This window comes from Saccopteryx bilineata, chromosome 1 (genome assembly GCF_036850765.1).
Source record: "Saccopteryx bilineata isolate mSacBil1 chromosome 1, mSacBil1_pri_phased_curated, whole genome shotgun sequence".
Lineage (NCBI taxonomy): Eukaryota > Metazoa > Chordata > Mammalia > Chiroptera > Emballonuridae > Saccopteryx > Saccopteryx bilineata.
The window spans coordinates 181044397-181064497 of NC_089490.1; the positions used below are offsets into that span (position 1 = coordinate 181044397).

At 45.6% G+C, this 20101-nt stretch overlaps 1 protein-coding gene and 1 non-coding gene across 13 annotated transcripts in view; both read right to left on the reverse strand.

The window, feature by feature from the left end:
- Positions 1-20101, reverse strand: part of TRIM2 (tripartite motif containing 2) — a 145122-nt gene that overhangs the window by 68057 nt on the left and 56964 nt on the right. Inside the window, exon 1 of one of the 12 annotated variants that reach the window (XM_066280646.1) lies at positions 10884-10928. The exons of 10 other annotated variants lie outside the window; for them this stretch is intronic. The gene's annotated coding sequence lies outside the window, so the exon portion shown is untranslated. Of the gene's footprint in view, positions 1-10883; positions 10929-20101 lie in introns of those variants that run through there. One more of the 12 variants, XM_066280655.1, reaches the window with a different exon arrangement.
- Positions 15046-15121, reverse strand: TRNAA-AGC (transfer RNA alanine (anticodon AGC)). Its single transcript has one exon. It is a non-coding gene; the product is annotated as a tRNA-Ala (tRNA).

Consider the following 20101-nt stretch of genomic DNA (forward strand, 5'->3'; position numbering starts at 1 on the left):
TCACAGAAGGTTCACCTACTCATTCCATCATTCATTCCAGTAAATACTTATTGAATGTCTCCTGTGTGCCAGGCATTGAGTAGGCTTTGAGGATACAGAGAAGAATGTAACAGTTTCTTAGCCTTCACGAAGGTCACAACCTAATGTGGGAGATAGATGAGTAAGCAAGCAATTGCAACTTGGCATGGTAAGTGCTTTGATTGCTAGAGGAAATGGGCGCTCTGGAGCCCACCAGAGAGACTGCTGGGACAAGAGAAGTGGGGTGTATTTCAGGCATGGAGCACAGCAAGGCAAAGGCCTGGAGGTGAGAGATGGTCCCAGGAACTGAGAGTGGGAGTGCAGTGTGGCTGGAGCCTGGGGTGTGGTAGAGCAAATGGGGTGATATGTGTTGCTGGTCTTCTCCTGGAACTGGGAAGAGCCCTTCCTGGGAAATGCCATTACACAGAATAGTTGGGTCCCAAATACCCTCTTCATGATGGCTTAACTACTGGCTGAGCCCTCCAAACCCACTTACTCAGACAGGAAACAAACACGTGTAACATCATTTATTATAGGAAAGTGCGGCCTTATTTTTAGTATGTCTGGGCAAGTGAACCAACTGTTTCTAAGTTGGTCCTGAGTTACCAAGGGATGTGTTACAGGCCATAGTATCTTCCCCTTGACTCTCCCTGCAATAGGTGGTGGTGGCCGTGGCGGCCCGTATGTAACAGCGCAGTTTCTTTCTAAATTGAGGTTCACTTGTTTTGAGACCTCAGGAAGCCAGAAGGTGGGATCAGAAGAGCAGAGAAGAGCCCTAAATCCTTGGGATTGAGTCTGCTGCACACCCTGCTTACATCTGGGAGCTGTCTTGCCCTCCCCATGGCTTCCCTCCAGTCGAATAGAAATTAAAGAGTTAACTGTCTTGGGCCAGTTTGACTGTGAGGTACACAGTCACAGGGAGGTATGCAGGCAGTGCATATACCTAAGAACGGGACATGTGCTAACTAAATTGGGTTTAGCAGGATCCTGGAAGACAGAGATTTTAAATTTATTGGCCATTTGTTATGTGCCAAAGCCTTTAATACACTCTATCTCTCCCCAATCAAAGAAATTGCTCCTAGAAAGTAAACTCCTTAAGATGGCACGTTAGACCATTTATCATCTGGCCTGTGCCTTCTTCATTTTTACCACTTTCTGTGTCCTCAGTCATACTCTAGTGCCTAAGACATGCCACCATGTAATTGTTTTAGCAGTGGTTCTCCCCCAGAAAATGGCACCAAGCCCCCTGAGGGAGTGGTGGGGTATGCATTTGGAAATGTGAAAGGGCATTCTGGGCTGTCATATTGGTTGTGTATTTGGGGTGAGGAGGTGGGAAGGTACTGCTGGCACTTAGTGCCCAGGGGCACGAATGCCAAACACCCTCCAGTGCATGGGAGAGTCACATACAAGTACATCTGTCCTCTCAAACTACCAACAGCACCCCCTTTGAGAAACACTAGTTTCTAGGCTCACAGGCCATTTCCTCCTGGAATGCTCTCATCCTTGCCTGACTCCTTCCCCTGGTTAACTCCTTCAAATCCCGCAGAACTTGGCAAAGACATCACCCACTTCAGGAAGGATTCTCTGACAACTCCTCCAATCCCAGACCTTCCCACCCCAGTCTGGATTGGGGCCACTCCTGTATGCTCCATAGCATTCTTTGCTGGAAATTATTAACAGCTCCATCTTTTACCTCAAAATCCCCAGGCCCTAGTGCAGTAGCTGTCACATAGGAGGCACCCAATACACAGATGTGAAATAACAAAAATTCTTTGACAAGTGAATGAGTGACGTAGCATGATGTAAAGCAGTGGTAGTCAACCTGGTCCCTACCGCCCACTAGTGGGCGTTCCAGCTTTCATGGTGGGCAGTAGCGGAGCAACCAAAGTATAAATAAAAAGATAGATTTAACTATAGTAAGTTGTTTTATAAAGACTTATTCTGCCAAACTTAGCGAAAGTCCGACATAAAGTACTTGATAAGTAATTATTATTATATGCTTTAACTTGCTGTAACTCTGCTTTATAAATTTTATAAAGTAAAGTTACTTCCCTACTTTATAAATCACCATTACTGTGGAACCGGTGGGCGGTTAGAAAATTTTACTACTAACAGAGATATAAAAGTGGGCAGTAGGTATAAAGAGGTTGACTATCCCTGATGTAAAAGTAAGTGTTCATTTCAGAATTGGAAAACAGTTGGATCAGAGGCCACCAGGGAAATGCAATCCTTCATATCTGATTGGTGGTTTATAACTTAGAAAGCACCTTCATAATACAAAGCAGAGCAAACCCAGTAACAGTGCAGACAGTTATTATTTTAGTGGAATTGCAGTTCAGAAAGTTTATAGGACCAGCCCACGGTGGAGTAGTCATTATGGAATAGAGGTGAATTACAGTTCAGGTCCTGTGACTGGCACGATTCCTCTTTCAGGGCCACACTGCCCTTCAAGGATGGGCTAAAGCAGGCACAATTATCAGGCGATTCTGCAGTGGAACAAAGCCAGCTGATTAGAGAGCTGTGTGCTCTGGTGAGAGACAAATTCAATCAACTGGAAGGAGGCATCCTGAAATCAGGAGCCTAGAAACTCTGCCTAATGCAATCATTATTGAGTTTTTCTTATCTTTGCTTTCAAAAACCTTTATGAAAACTATTGCCTGGTAGTATTCTGAAAGAGGATGGTGAGGAACAATTATTCCAGCCTTCCATTAAGGCAGGAATAAGTGGAGAAGAGACATTGTTATGATGGATTTCATAGCACTCCAGTCGCGGTTCCTCAAAACCAGGCTCCTTCCAACCACTCCAGACTATAGTTATAGTTTGGGTGAGTGGTTTGGCTTAGACCCAAAGAGGCTCCTTCCTCTCTATTGTCAGTGGCCCTTGGAAATCCCCCACATTTGGGGGTTAGGGGCCATTCTTTAGCGGCTATGGGGAGATCTTAGACTATTTTGAAAAAAAAGAAATGGTGATGAAACAGAAAGAATCTTCCCTTTAAATGTCCTTAAGAAAAGAGAAGGTTCAACCCAGCGGGGTTATGTGGATAAGAACCAGCTGACCCAGTTGCAGCCTGAGAAGTCACACCAGAACTGGCCTGCCTGTGGGATTACCATTTAATGTCCTACATATTACAGATAATTGTGTGCCAGGTGGTGTACTAGGCACTGATGATACTAAATAAAGAAATGAACAGAACCTCTCCAAATCACTCATGGGGAAGAGGACAGAGTTTCCTGCTGACAAGTCACAGTCATGTTGATTGTGTCTCAGCTGTCAGGATATCCCTTCTGAGACAGGCCGAGTGTTTGCAGTAAAATTGACTCAAGATCAAGCACCCCTTACTCCCTGCTCAATGTCTTAGTACCCCCTCTAGGTTGTCTGTATATTTCCTACAGGTGCTGCCCAATACAATGACAAAATCCAGGTAGGGTCTGCTCAGCACAGAATAGAATAAGACTATCACTCCCCTTGCTAGACCATCACTGCCTATACTCTCAATAATGATTGCTGAGTTCATTTGACCTTCCTTGGCACTTTTGTCATGTTGAATCATACTGAAAAGATAACTAAAACTCATGTCTAATAATTCTATCAAAAAGGAAATTCAGAACTGGTCTAATATAATTTATTCTATGGAACCCAGAATGTTTTCTTTTCTAGGCACTTGTAAAACATCCCATTAATAATTCTCAATAAAATTATGCTTGATAGAATTCCTTAGCCCACAATTTCTGGGTCTGATTTTTGTAAATGGAAAGTGTTTTTCTCTATCTCTAGTCTTTAAGAAAGTAAGCTTTTCCTTAATATCTCATAAAAATCTGTGGTTTGGCTATCAGATGTTCTTTCATAAACCCAGAATGTCATTTGTTGAAGCCAGGAGACTTAAAATTTATTTACAGTAACACATTTTTCTTTTTCTTTCTTTGTTGCTTTCTTTCCTTTTTTCTTTTCTTTCTTTCCTTCCTTTCCTTTCCTTTCCTCCCTCCTCCTTCCTTCCTTCCTTCCTTCCTTCCTTCCTTCCTTCCTTCCTTTTCTTCCTTCCTCCCTCCCTTCCTCCCTCCCTCCCTCCCTCCCTCCTTTCCTTCCTTCCTTCCTTCCTTCCTTCCTTCCTTCCTTCCTTCCTTCCTTCCTTCCTTCCTTCCTTCCTTCCTCTACTGTACTTATTTCCTAGGCCTGCTGAAACAAAGTACCACACAGGGGGTAGCTTACAATAACAGTAATTTATTCTCTCACACTTCTGGAGGCTAGGAGTACAAAAACCAAGGCGTCAAGCTCCCTCTAAAGACTCCAGGGGAGGCCTTGGTCAGTTGGCTCAGTGGTAGAGTGTAAGCCCAGCATGTGCAAGTCCTGGGTTTGATTCCTGGTCAGGGCACACAGGAGAAGCAACCATCTGCTTCTCCACCTCTCCCTTTCCCCTTTTCTCTTATTCTCTTTCTCTTCACCTCCTGCAGCCATGGCTGGATATGTTCAAGTGAGTTGGCCCTAGCTGCTGAGGATGGCTCCATTGCCTTGCCTCAGGCACTAAAATACCTCGATTGCAGAACAATGGTCCGAGAAGGGCAGAGTTTCACCTGGTAGGGGGTTTGCCCAGGTAGATCCCATTTGGGGTGCATGTGAGAATCTCTTTGCCTCCCCAACCCTCACTTAAAAAAAAGACTCCAGGGGAAGACTCTCCTTGTCTCTTCTAGTTCCTGGTAGCCTCAGGCACCCCTGCCTTGTAGGTACATCTACCTCTATGACTACATGGCTGTCTTCTCCCTGTGTGTCTCTACACAGCACTCCCTTCCCAGTCTCTGTTTTTTCTTCTTGTAAGGACACCTGTCGTATTGAATGAGGGCCCACCTTCATAGAGTATGACCTTACCTTAAGTTGAATACATCTGCAAAGACCCTATCTCCAAATAAGGTCACATTCATAGGTACTGGGATTTGGAACTTCAGCATATCATTTTGAGGGACATAATTCAACCCACAACACCTACTGTGAATGAAAGGTTAACATGAGGCTGATGTAGGCCCATCTGAGAATGACTAGGTTTTCTCACAGCACTGTTCCCTTGAAAACGTTAGTTAAAATAAATTGGGACTGTTGTGCCTGCTTCACTTACAGAGCTGTGCATTAGCAGAGCTGTGAGATGATTGGCAGAAAAAAGGGGCTATGAGTTCTGTGTGCCAAAGTGCCCCTCCCACCCCTGGCTCTCATCCCTGGTAATACCCCAAGCAGATGAGGGGCAAAGGAACTATCTGGGCCTCCTGATGAAATGATGGACTGTATGTAGCTCCTGTTGTATCTCTTGCCAGTACTTACTAGCCATATAACTAGATTGAAGCCTGCTCATGTCTGTCTGACTGGCTGCTGGAACCAGGGGTGAGATTCAGCCAGTTCACACCGGTTCAGCAGAACCAATACCTAATTTTAACAACCGGTGAACCAGTTATTAAAATGGCAATTGTAATCAAGGTTCTCTCTAAGGTGGACGCCTGGACAGCCGCCCAACATGGAAATCACAAATTTACATTCCTTACTCTTTTAACATTCATCTGTGCAGCAGTGTATTCTAAGCTCCCGTAGTAATGTTCATTCCATCCATAAGTGAAAAAAATTGCAAATGAGGACACCAATCAAGAAGCAATATGGAAATATCTTAAAGAACAGTTTTATTGTCTTTTGTCAGAGACTATTTAATAATTTTTCATTAACAGTTTAAAACTCTTTCTTATAACAATTCAGTTTTGTGTACCTCTTTTATTTAAGTATTGAATGCATGAAATAATAAACTACCTTTTGTTAAATTATTTGAATCCCACCACTGGCTGGACCCTGTGCTGCTGGACGCCCCTGGTGTGACTTCTTTCCCTTAGCCTGCAGAAGCCCTTCACAGAGGAAACTGAAGTGAAGTACAAGGCTCTACTGTCTGCTGACACAGCATGTCACCTCCTCCTTATTCTTTGTCTTGTTCTGACAAAAATGAAAAGCAAAAGCCAGTCAATAAAACACTCTTTTGCCTAAACCCGTGGTGACGCAGTGGCTAACGGTGCACCTGGGTCGCTGAGATCACCTGTTCCGAAGCCCTGAGCAGCAGCTCTGAGTTGATGCTTCCTGCTCCTCCCCACACCTTTCTCTCTCTCTCTCTCTCTCTCTCTCTCTCTCTCTCTCATTCTCTTTCCTCTCTAAAATCAGTAAATGAAATCTTTACAGAAAACAAACACTCTTTTGTCATGCCATTGTTTGGCTTGGTTAATTCAAAGTTGACTCTGTCTGTCCTGAGAATGCTTGGGAGATAACCTCCCAGTCCTAACTCTGGACCCCAAAGCACACTGCTGTTCCCACTGAGGAGCACGCTAGTGTCAGGTTTTTCTCTTCAGCAGTTTCACAATCACACTTCTTCCGTTTGACAAATTCAAAGCGGTGCCAAGTCACTGCTTTAATCAGTGCAGCGGTTCTGTCTACCAGGTTGGGAATTAAAGTCAGGGATTCCATAAAGCAAACTTCCCTTGGGGTCTGACCTAGCGGAGGCGGAGCCCAGATCTGCTGGGTGGGGCCAAGGCCTGACTGACAGCCGCTAGGAGCCATGGTTTGTGCCTTACTTCCTCTCCTCCACATTTCTTCCTCTCTGTCTCCATAACATGGGTTACAACACGCAGTTCAGAGAGAACCTTAGAAACCTTTATATCTGTTGACCAAGTAATCCCACTTCTAGGACTTGACTTGAAGGTAATAATCACAGATAGGGGCCAATCTCAGCCCCTGCAGCGCAGACCAGGCAGAGTAAGCACAACATTCACCAGCTCCCAACGCCGCCACTTGGTGGCGGTTTCTATGGCAACAGGCTCCTCCCCCAGGGAGCCACGCTCCCCTCTGGCTAAAGAAAAGCAGGCGCCTCCTCGACAGAGATGTCCAAGGCTAGGTTTAGTAGGCTTCGTTTTCTAACCTGATTTCTCCCCAGGAAACAGGACAGACAACTAACTCTGTAAAATAACTGATTCGAGTGGTGGCGATGCGGGTGCTAAGCGAGGGAAGGGAGAGTCAGGGCTGCGGTGACAGCTGTCAAAACTGAACTACAGGAATGTCCCTGGCCTGACTGTGCAGCAATGTGGGTGCTCTGACTCTGGCCCTTTCCTATCTTCTGGGACTGAGCGAGTGTGACCATGCTGCTCCAGAATTAAAGTGGGACTTTCTCTCCTTAACATGCCTGAGTTTACTGAGGACTTCTGGGCACACTGGTAGAGAGCTAGTGAAGGGAAGCATGCTTGCCACCCCAAAATATGCCCCGTTGGGATACTGATTATTTTAAGGTGGTTATTTTTAAGAGACAGAGACTCAGGAAAAACCTTTGACCTTCCCTTTAATTGCCCTAGAAGAACAGAAGACCCGCTCCAGGAAGGGAGCTATCATCATAGATAACTTAGAGTTTAATCTTAGTGTGTAGTAAACAGGGAGGAACCTAGCAAGGCCCTTTTGGTCAAAGTCCTCTTTATGTCCTATTGTTAAAGATGATCTAGCAAACATTTATTTGCCAAACATTTGCTTTTCCATTTCCATGTGAATTGACTTCCTCCACTTTGAAGTCCCAAACAGAAGCAACCCTTCACCCCTTCTCCTGAGCTCACCACAGCACATATGCCTGATATGTCCTTGCCCCATAATCTTATAGAACCCCTATATGTGTGTACATCCAAAATTTGGTTACTTCCCCCCGTTAATCTGTCGCATGTCAATTTATTACTGTAAGGCCAGTATCCATGGCCACCATCACAGCCACCTGGCCCATGCAGGTTCACATCAGATTCGGACAGACAATAATGAAACAATGGAGCCAAGAACTGGTGGGCCATTATCTTTAATCCTAGCTTGCACCCAGCGGGCAAGTAAAAACACACACTGGGCTCCAAAACCCACTCATTCAGTGCTCACAAAGCCACTGACTTATTCGAGTTTCCTAGAATCAAAGGTTTCTAGCTCACTAGCCTTATTCACCTCTGTTCCCCATCTCCTTCCTTCTCCCTGTACAAACTCTGCACAAACTGGCTTCTCACTCAGCACTCCACCATCTTGGCTGCTTCTCCTGGCCTCTTCCACGTGGCCTTTCTCTGCTCTCCTCTCTAATGCTAATCTCAGGAACTGAGAGAGAGCAAGCTCCCAGTCTGCCCTACTTTATAGTATAGAAACCAAAACCTTTAATACAATATACAAACAAGGAAGTCTCTGATACAAAGTCACTTATCTGAGGCATAATGAGATTCCCACCATCCTACATCAAAAAAGGTGGGGAGGCTTAGTCCTAAAACCAAGCCCCAGGCTACAACGATCCTGCTTGCCCACAGCCCACCCCCAACACACAATATCACCTGGGCAACAGGCTTCCACGTGGGCAGCGCCATCTTCAACAAAGTGAGCATAATATATTTTATCTGCCCAACAGTGCACTTGTAAAATATTACCTCGTAAGGCTGTCCTGCCAACTAAATGGTATAGTGCATACGTGCCTTAGCACCATGCTGAATGCAGAGCGAGTCTTAAGTAACTATCATCAGAAGGAGCTGTGTGGTGCAGTGGTGTTAAGTATGGGTGCTGGTGCCAGGGTTGATCTGAATCCGGCTTTGCCACTTAAGACCTTGAGTAAGTCATTTAACCTCCCTGTGCCTCAAATTCCTCGTCTGCATAATGGGGATAACCTACTTCAGAGGATAACTGTGAGAATTAATTGGTTAGTCTATGAAGAGAACCTACCACAGTGACTGACATGTAGTCACTACATGCATCAGTATGGTAGTAGTTCTAGCAGTATTGCCAACACATTTATGAGTTCCTTTAGGAATGGCTAATGATTCACTTCTGTATTCCAGAGAACCCCCCATGAAGAGGTTCAATAAACATTTATTTTTTTAGATGAATGGATTAATAATACACTACTCCCCATTAATTATTTTCTTATGTCAAATAAAATAAGTCAGTATATGAGTGGGCAGAATCACGGGGAAATCAGAAGCGATATATATACACCGTTATCATTCTCCCTTGGCCTTCCCACCCACTTAGCACGGGTGTCTCCCAGCTGTCTTTGACACAGTTGAGTAAGAGGCGAAGGTGTTACTTTGTTGCTCTTGGTGAGTCCTCACAGCAGCTCCTAATCCCAGGCCAGCCCCAGGAAGGAAGAGGGTCTCCGTTCAAGCCCATATGCCCCTTGTTCATGTGAGGATGAACAAAAAGGGGGTTCTATGGTAAGTAACCTCTCAGGGTGATCATAAATCCCTAACTGGGCAGGTCACTGGAGTAGACATGCCCCAGGCCTTAACTTCTACAGTGAAAGGTTTTAAGCCAGCCTTGTCCATTGTTCTTGTGCATCTAGGTTAACACACTTTTGGAATACCAGAAGTAATACCCCTTGAAGGGGATACTAACCTTCAAGAGAGCACATAATCTTGTTAACTATCCTGTAATCCATTCCCCACTTTGATTTTTCCAGTGTTTCTTACGTCCCCTCCTTAATTTCACATGCAGAAAAGATGCTGCAAACCATATCTTCCGGAGCATTTGAGGTCTTGTTCCCTGGTGTATGTTGTCAGTTCAGCTCAAATAAACTTATAAAAATTCCCTGCAAGTTTGGACGTTTCTTACATCAGCATAAGAGGGCCCGGTGCTTCACTCTGGTCAACGACCAGTGGAAATGAGTCCTCATTAGCCAGTGTCTCGCCTTGAGAATCAGTGACCTTCTTGGAAAGGTCAGAAGACAAACAATTTCTTTTGGTACCCTTCCAGAGTCAAAATCTGACCCCTTTGATGAAAGTATCGTCTCTAGATGTGAAAATGGGAGGCCTCGCTTCTGTGTCCTCCTCCGAATGAATGTGCTCCAGAGTAAATACTGACTTGCCTGCTTTTCCCCTCAAGGGTTGGCAGTGTGTCCAGGCTGGGTACCAGGAAGCCACAGTACCACCAGAGGTGAGGGGAGCCGGAGTGGGTGAACAGGAGCAGCAAGGCCGCAGCCGAGGAGTATGCACACCAGTCAGGTCGGCTTGCCAAGCCCAGAGTGTCCTGCCAACACTGGTGTGCTCTGGTAGGGGACAAGCCACCCTGGCACCAAGTGGAGCCATCCACGGCCTAGGGGCCAATGCTGGGGGCACTCAGCTCTTCCTTGATAACCTATTTCTTCTTCTTGTCTTTCTCCTTGCCCTTTTCTCCTGCCCTATTCCCTCATCCATTTCCCTCACTCAACCAGCGTCTACTGTATGCTGAGCACTGCATGGGGCTCCACCCTTGGTCACTATCCCTAAGGAACTTGTGCACTCTCATGAGAGAGACAAACAATAAAACCTCACTTAAACAAAAAATTAAATGAACAAAAACAAATATAAATTCAAACTCAAACCATTTCTATCTGTGGCCTCCACCTCAGCCCTACCACGGGTGCTCAGGGGAGCTACCCCAGCTGACCGTGACGGCGTGCAGAGGCCGACGATAAGACGGACCCTGGAACCAGACGTGCCTGCCCATCCCAGCTCCGATGCCGACCAGCGGGGTGGTGTGGGGGAAACTGTACAAACTCTCTGACCCTCCTTTTCCTCATCTGCAAAATGGCGGTAGAAGGGTTACACCTCACAGGATTGCTCTGAAGGGTCAAGAAGATAATGCCTCGAAGATACTTACTTAGTACAGTGCCGGGCACACAGGAAAACTCAAAAGATGCCAACTGTCACGTTGTTGACAATGGTCCAGTGGCTTTCTCTCTTAAGGACCCAGCAGTAATTATACTGTTCACAACAATTAGGGGATATTTTATCGCTTCACATTCATTTTGAAATATCCGCTAATTGTTGTGAGCAGTGTATTTTAGACTTTGTGGTCACACAGTATCTGTCTCATGGACTCACCTCTTTTGCTGTCCTGGGTGCCGTGATGTTAGTGAAGGGGTAGAGCTGCGCTCCAAAAATCTGCATGTATCAACACTAAAATATGAAATTTTATATAATTTCACATGTCACAGAATATTATGATCCACCCCCCCCCCCCAAGCATTAAAAAATACAAAGGCATCCTTAACTCACAGCTGCACAAATGCAGGCAGTGGGTAGATCTGGCTCACAGCTCGCCCACCTCTGATGGAGCCTAATGAAACGGCTGACACTTCCCTTCATGGACTTTGCTTCAAAGGAACACTGACATGTGGGTCTATAATACCCTAATTCACTGTCTGAATATTAAGACATGAGCCCCAGTAACTTTAACACGGTTATAAACCAATCCAAAGACAGCAAAAATCTCCTACAAGATAAACAATCCATGCATAAGCTGAGATAAGTAAACAATACCTACAATTTACTTGTACGCAAGGTAAGAAACGGAAAAGACATCAGTTCCTTAGATGCCCCATCACCTATGTCTCGTAGACAAAAGCAAACTATCTGTCCCCCACAGGTACAAGGACTAAGCTGTGTGTGTCCTCCACGTCTCAGTGGTGGGCACAGAGACATCCAGCTACACGGTACCTCGGAAGTATGAATCTTGGAGGTGTAAATCTGGGAGAAGACACAGAAGCTGGGAGAAGACAGAATGTGCGGCGGGTGAAGCAGGCTAGAGAAAAGGAGAGCAGGCAGGAGAAACCTGCCAGAAAACAGGCCAAGCCCCACCACCATGGAGATCAGATTGCAAATGCTTTCGTTACAAAACAGTGAAAATGCCATGCAATTCCCAATTCCCTTCTTTCCTTGTCTCCAGCCCTGCCTTCCTAGACATCTGTGAATAGAGAGAAGACATTGTGCTTTCCTTTCCACTGCAATCTAGGAAGAGTTTTGCTGTCTAGTTCATATCAAATTCCTCGCAGGCCAGGAATTCTTCCTCTAATGCTATGCAAAGGCCCTATTCCAGGCACATAACAATTAATAATTAAACTTGTTTCTCTTGACTCAAAGGAAATGCAAAGGCTTTCTTATAAAGCCAGTCCAAGAATCAAATACGCTCTTGTACATCTTTAAAAGCCTGTTATCCATGCTCTGCTATCACTACTAGGTAAAGAATCTGTGCATCCAGACTGAAGTGCTGAGCAGTCTTCAAGGTCTATGGCACAGGAATGCCCTCTAACCTGGAGGGGACGCCCCTCCGGGAAGAACATGGCCCACTCACAGATGTGTGTACATAGTTTGAGTCATAGATATCCTGCCGGCTCCCATCAGAATTGCCTCTTTGTTTTAACTGCTGTCTGAAGAAGAAACCAAGCTATACTTCTTCAGAAGGGGAAAGTGAAGTAGGAACTGGAGAGGAACCCTGGTCAGGATATCCCCACTGTACCCAATGCTCCTTCCCTGCCCATCAAGAAGCACAAGTCGCCTGACCTGTGGTGGCACAGTGGATAAAGCATCGACCTGGAAATGCTGAGGTTGCCGGTTCGAAACCCTGGGCTTGCCTGGTCAAGGCACATATGGGAGTTGATGCTTCCAGCTCCTCCCCCCTTCTCTCTCTCTCTCTGTCTCTCCCTCTCCTCTCTAAAATGAATAAATAAATAAAAATTTAAAAAAATTTAAAAAATATAAATAAATAAAATTCAAAAGAAACAAACAAAAAAGAAGCACAAGTCCTCCTGGCCAGGCAGTGGTGCAGTGGATAGAGTGTTGAATTGGGACAAGGAGGATTCAGGTTCAAAACCCCCGAGGTCGCTGGCTTGAGCATGGGCTTATCAGGCTTGAGCCCAAAGGTTGCAGGCTTGAGCAAGAGGTCACTTGCTCTGCTGCAGCCCCACTGTCAAGGCACATATAGAAAAGCAATCAATGAACAACTAAGGAGCCGCAACAAAGAATTGATGCCTCTCATCTAACTCCCTTCCTGTCTGTTTGTCCCTATCTGTCCCTCTCTCTTTGTGTCTGTCAAAAAAAAAAAAAAAAGAAAAAAGAAAAAAGAAAAAGAAAAGAAAAGAAGAAGAAGCACAAGTCCAAGGCAAAAGAACTTAGCTTGGTGTTTTTGTTGTTTGTTTTCTCATATTTACCCCACCACATACTATGGCATTGATACCTCTAAAGCAAAGGTCAGGAACCTTTTTGGCTGAGACCATGAACGCCACATATTTTAAAATGTAATTCTGTGAGAGCCATACAACGACCTGTGTACGTTATGCATTATCCAATAAAAATTTGGTGTTGTCCCGGAGGACAGCTGTGATTGGCTCCAGCCACCCACCTGGAGCCAATGAGCGGTAGGAAATGAATGGATTGTAATACATGAGAATGTTTTATATTTTTAACGTTATTTTTTTAATTAAAGATTTGTCTGCGAGCCATAGGTTCCCAACCTCTGCTCTAAAGGAATGAGTCAACCCTCTGTCAAATGGATCTCCAGTTTCAGTCCAAACAGCCTGGGTCAAGGGCAAAAACTCCATCACTTTCTAAGCCCATCGTCGGGCTCAGTTCTCCCCCAGGTCCAGGTCGGCTCCTACCCCTCCCCTGCCTTGCCCTGGCAGGGCCTCTCACCAGTCACTGGAAGCAGGAGAGCACCAGACCATCTCATCCTTTCATAGAATCAGAGGCATTTGAAGTTGGAAAGAACCATAGAGATGATATAATCCTGTGGTTTTAAAGCCCCAAAATACAGCCTGAGCTGTGGTGGCTCAGTGGATAAAGCATCAACCTAGAATGCAGAGGTTACGGTTCAAAACCCTGGGCTTGCCCCACTGAGGCATGTACGAGAAGCAAGTATGATGAGTTGATGCCTTCTCCTCTTCCCCACTCCCCTTTATTTCTTTCTCTCTCTCTCTCTCTCTCAAATTAATAAGTAAAAAATCTTAAAGTCACAAAACACATTCTCTACAGAACAGGTCCCAGTCCTGGGGGCCCTACCAACACAGTCACCTCTCACTTTTGCAGGGCCCCTAAGGCATCTTTTCAGAACACCTGTAGCTCCATGGTCCTAGTCAGTCTGATCATCATCATAGAAACAAGTCTGGGGAGGTGACGTGACACCCCCCACACCACAGAACTAGCAATTGGCAGAGGCCAGTGCAGGACTCAGGCCTGAGTGCATGCCTCTTTTCGTCTGTCCACTGGCCTTTCTACATGCAGGCCCGGGAGCTGGAGGTCTGTGCGGCTGCCCGGTTAGGTGACAAGGACAGTTCTGCGGAGCCTGTCCCACAACTGAAATGACTGGAAATACAACAAGCATGGGTCTTGCCAAGTGAGAATAAAAACATTAGATTGAGGAATACAAACAGCCCTCATAGCCCAGCTGGTCCGCTCGAAGAGTTAATGATTTAGGTTTATGGACATGTAAACACTGCAGTCAAACAGCAGGAGTTCCCCAGACAGCTGAGAAACAGGAACCCACCCGAAAGGATGACGACAGTGAAAGGTTAAAATATGGCCCATCCACATGGTCAAGGGCAGGGAAAAAATAAACCACGACATCCTGTTTGAAGGGGATTCACAGAGAACGCAGACTCCTGGGACCAGAAAGAAAAAAAAAAAAGACACAGACATAACAGACGGAGGCTAAGTACTGTACCAACTTTGTATAGTTAAGAAGCTGCGTATCTTCAGAACGACCTTGAGAGTAAAAATCTGACACTAAAACAAACACAGAAGAGTGGACATTCAATCATGAGCAGTTGTCCAGGCTGCGTGGGAAGCCTTTTGATTTGGTCACATATGACAGCAGGCTAACGTGATAAAAGCACACAGATTAATTTAAGACTGGTGTTGCTGGCATGGATGGCAGTAGAATTATCATTCTATTTTTCTTTCTTTCTTTTTTTTTTTTTTTTCTTTTCATTTTTCTGAAGCTGGAAATAGGGAGAGACAGTCAGACAGACTCCCGCATGCGCCCGACCGGGATCCACCCGGCACGCCCACCAGGGGGCGACGCTCTGCCCATCCTGGGCGTCGCCATGTTGCGACCAGAGCCACTCTAGCGCCTGGGGCAGAGGCCACAGAGCCATCCCCAGCGCCCGGGCCATCTTTGCTCCTATGGAGCCTTGGCTGCGGGAGGGGACGAGAGAGACAGAGAGGAAAGCGCAGCGGAGGGGTGGAGAAGCAAATGGGCGCTTCTCCTGTGTGCCCTGGCCGGGAATCGAACCCGGGTCCTCCGCACGCTAGGCGGACGCTCTACCGCTGAGCCAACCGGCCAGGGCCTTTTCTTTCTTTCTTACATCCCTTTCTTTCCTTCCCTTCCCCTTCCTTCTTTCCTCCCTCCCTCCCTCCCTCCCTCCCTCCCTCCCTCCTCCTTTCCTTTCCTTTCCCTTCCCTTCCCTTCCCTTCCCTTCCCTTCCCTTCCCTTCCCTTCCTTCCCTTCCCTTCCCTTCCCTTTTCCTTCCTTCCTTCCTTCCTTCCTTCCTTCCTTCCTTCCTTCCTTCCTTCCTTCCTTCCTTCCTTCCTTCCCTGAGTTCTAGAGACAGGAAGGGAAAGACAGACAGAAACATTGATCTGCTCCTGTATGTGCTCTGACCAGGGATCAAACCCATAACTTTTGTGTATCAGGACAATGCTCTACCTAATCAAGCTATCCAGCCAGGGCCATTCTATTTTTCAAAAGCTATTAACACATGTTTGTTTGCCCCCAGAACCAGAAGTGGAGGAACCCAGTCTTAATTTAGACGTGCCTATGAAGCTTATTCATTATAAAAACAGATTGTATTTCTATCTTTCTGTTTATGCCACTGGCCAGGGCTCTCCTAGCAGCATTCTGGGACCTTTACCCAGCCTTCCTGTGGCCTTCGGCTTCTGATCTTTCCTCTGTCATTCATTCTGTCAACCCATTTCTGCATTCTTAAGAGATCTTAAGCCCAGAGAGAGACGGCCTCTCCTTAGTAAATGGCAAACTACCTGGGTCTTCGTGAGACAGGATGAGCTCCTTGCAGGGCACGTTGTTCCCGCGGTGCCACTGCTCCCAGCCCCATGTCGCAATGCTGCCCCTGTTCCCTTAGCTCTCTGCCCAAATGGTGCCTCTTCTCTGAGGCCTTCCCTGACCCTCCAATGATAACAGGACATACCCCCTTTGTGTTCCAGCACCCCATCCTGTTTATGACAATTGTGACGATTGTCACCATTTGTAATGATCTATCTCAGGAGTCCCCAAACTTTTTACACAGGGGGCCAGTTCACTGTCCCTCAGACCATGGGAGGGCTGGACTATAAAAAAAACTATGAACAAATCCCTATGCACACTGCACATATCTTATTTTAAAGTAAAAAAACAAAACGGGAACAAATACAATATTTAAAATAAAGAACAAGTAAGTTTAAATCAACAAACTGACCAGTATTTCAATGGGAACTATGGGCCTGCCTTTGGCTAATGAGATGGTCAATGTGCTCCTCTCACTGACCACCAATGAAAGCGGTGCCCCTTCCGGAAGTGTGGTGGGGGCCGGATAAATGGCCTCAGGGGGCCGCATGCGGCCCACAGGCCGTAGTTTGGGGACCCCTGATCTATTTGCTTGCCTCGTTAGAGTTGCCTCCCCACCAACCTGTGGATGCCATGGATTTAGCTAAGATGAGGACAGTGGGGAAAGAAAGTATCAGGGAAAGGGAGGAAGGAGAGAGAGTGATAATTCCAAGGCTGTAGGATTAAGAAAAGGGTAGGAGGCTTGCATTTTAAAGTCATGGGTTTTTAATATATATAGTTTACATATAGTAAAACTTGCTAGTGTTCAATTCTATGAGTCTTGACACGCATACCACCACCATCAGGACAGAGAACAGTTATCTCACCCGAATATTCCTTCTGCTGAGGGACTTTTTGAGAGAAGACCAGGGAGTGTTAGAAGTCAGAAGGAAGGGAAGCCGTGCTAAAGGAGAAAATGATGGCACCGAAGAGGGAAGGAAAGGTAAGCTGAGGGGGCGAGACCCTGCAGGTGGCGAGGAAGCAGGCGGCCACTCATGAAAAGAAACATTTTTCCTCTTCCTACAAAGCTGAAGGAAGGATGAACGCATTCAGGGTCTACGATAAATTTGAGGAGTGGATCCTACCCTAGCCACCCAAACCATTTCCTGCGCAGCAAGATGTTAAATGCTGTATTCCATAACTTCCGCCCTGGCAGTATTATTTCCATTGCCATTGCTGTCGGCGCGATCCCATTCCAGAGGATGCAGCAGAAGCCTGGTTTCCTTGAGCTGCGCGCCCAAGTTCTGCTGCCATGCAATCCTGTAGCAATTTCAGAACAACTTCAAAACTGTCCAGAGTTAAGCACATCTGCATCTTTTCCTGTACCATCCTGTGGGGAAAGTTGGCAGCAAAAATGGCTTCAAGCCTCATAAATGCATGTGACAGCTGTAAATGACTCACTGCGGAAGCGCTAGCCTGTTTCCACAGACACGTCCTCCGGGCATGATTTGGCACAAGAGACTTGCTACTCATCATGTCATACTTTTGACTTAAATCCTCCTGGAGTAAAGTTTTCTTCAAATGCCTGTGATGTCGCTTCCCTCTCTCCTTGTCTTTGCAGTCCCCTGGCCATCACCCAATTCAGGTGTGGGAGGCAGGAGGGTGTTAAACTGTTAAACCATATAATTCTAAAACTGTGGTTTTCAAGAGTGGCTGGGTATCAAGTTGTGGGCTGCAACCAGCCCGTTTAAACAATGAAATAGAGTAGAAAACAGCAGAGGGCTAAGGGTGATCTCATGCAACTTTTGTTTCTTTGAAATATATGTCTATAGTGGACCACCAAGTAAAATATGTTTGTGCTGTGGATTTCACAGTCATGGCCACGTGTGGCAAATTTGAGTGTAGAAGTATAAATATATGGGTCATCTACTCATAGCAAGATCCTAGGTAGGTTACTACTAAATGTCCTGTGTCTTAGTTAGATCCATAGTCTGTGAAATGTGGAAAACAACAGTTATCTATTCTCTGTGGTTGTTGAAAGGATTGAAGAGAAAATCAGAACGGTGAACCCAACAGCCTGCTTGACATCTCCACATGGTTGTTCCACAGCATCTTCCACTCAACGTATTGAACTTGAATTCAATTCATCAACACCTTCTCTCTCCAGCCCTCGCCTTCCCACTGCTGCTGCCTGGCCCCACGCACACTGACCTTCTGCTGCTCCTCCTGATTCACTCTCTACAAAAGGTGCCAGGACCTCATTATGTGATCTTTTTGGAAATAGGTCTTCACACAGGTAATCACGTAAACATGAGGTCACTAGGTAGGCCTTACAGCAATATGACTGCTGCCCATATTGAAAAGGGAAATTTGGGCACAGAGACACATCAGAGGAAGACACAGAGAGAACAGCAACAAGCCAAAGGACGCCTGAGGCTACCAAAAGCTAAGAGAGAGACACAGAACAGATCCTCCCTCGCAGCCCTCAGAAGAAACCCACCCTGCCCACACACCTTACAGTGCCTCAACATCAGCCCACCTTTCTCCGCCTGGCACTAAAGGTCCTCTTTGATTTGGCCCCAATCTCTCTATTGAGCCTGAATTCCCACGACTTCACTAACTAGACCTTCTGGTCAGCCCTCCTCCAATCAGACGCGTCTCCCTGCTGATCCCCATCTGCAGAGTGGCTCTCCACCTCTTCTGGGGATGTTCCCAACAGCCTACTATGCCCTACCCACTTCTCTCCTCCATCTGAACTTGCACATTCTTTCAGCGCTAGCTGTAGTCCCTCTTCCTCAATCAGACTGCCCCTGATTCTTTGGCCTACAGTGTTCTCCTTCTTCTCTGAACTGTCATTGTACTTATCATCTGTATCATGTATGTTGACACTTGGTTATGTATTATTCACATTGTTTCTCATGGTTTCTCATAAAGTATTCTTGGCTTCTAGAGTTAAATTTTAAGTGAGTAATCTCTATTGAAAGCCACTTCCCAGACGCCTTCCTAGATTTGTTTTCTCAATAAAACAATTCTTGCATGATTTTTATCATTAACTATACAATTGTGGATTATTGAGCATTTAGGTTTAGAGAGGACGTCCTAGGTGTGAGTCCTAACTCTTCCATTACCGGAAAGGCCACTGGACTTCTTTGAGCCTCACTTTCTTTACCTTTAATACATTACCTCTCAGACTCATGATAAAGATAAGATGGAATAATTTATGAGAAAGTGATTTTTTAAAGGTAAAGATTTGCCTGACCAGTGGTGGCGCAGCAGACAAAGCATCTGCCTGGAACGCTGAGGTTGCCAGCTTGAAACCCTGGGCTTGACCGGTCAAGGCACAAAGGAGAAGCAACTACTATGGATTGATGCTTCCCGCTCCTGCCCCCCTCCCCTTCCTCTCCCCCCCTCTCTTCTTGCTGTAAAAAAAGTCAATAAATAAAACCTTTAAAAAAAAAAGGTAAAGATTTGCTCAAATGTGAGATTAAATCATTATTATCATCTCAGTGCCAAGTTAGCTCAGCTAGTTAACTGCGATGCTGATAGAATTATGGGCTTGAACCAAGTGAGCTAGTTCATATAGAATAGATTCATGCCACAGGGGCCAATAAATTTCATGCTAATAAAGAGTGAGAGGAGGGATGGGGGAAACTGCAAAGCACATCCTGGGGGGTCAGCAGGGTTATCTTCATAAATAAGAGAAAGAAAACAATAGTCACTTCAATCTATCTTAAGGCAAGCAGTATGCCAGGCTCTGTGACCCAGGAAGAAATAACTGACAGCCCCTAACATAGTCAGTTCTAGTGTAATCAATCCAACTCTTGCCTAAGTCAAGAGTTTAATGTTTTGTTTGGGGTTTGTTTTTTTTCCCTGTAATTGAATTCTCTGGTTCTAAGAATTGATAAAATATGCCTGCGATACAAAAGGCAAGTCACCCTCTGTCATTTTAGAGTCTCAATATACTTCATCCCTTGAGCCCAATGAATGAAGACAAGCTTTAGTAATATACAAACCACCAAGTTTTCCCTATGAAACCATTCATATAGATTTAGACTTCTTGTGGGGGTTTTTGAATGTAAATGTTTCTATTTTAAAGGAGTTAATTTTTTTTCCTTTTAATTCAACTTTGGTATTTGTTCAACAAATTTTTAAAAGATTTTTATTTAATGATTTTATAGAGAGAAGGGGAAGAAACCAGAAGTATCAACCCATAGTTGCTTCACCTTAGTGGTTCACTGATTGCTTGTCGTATGCATCTTGACTGGGCAAGCCCGGGGATTCGAACCAG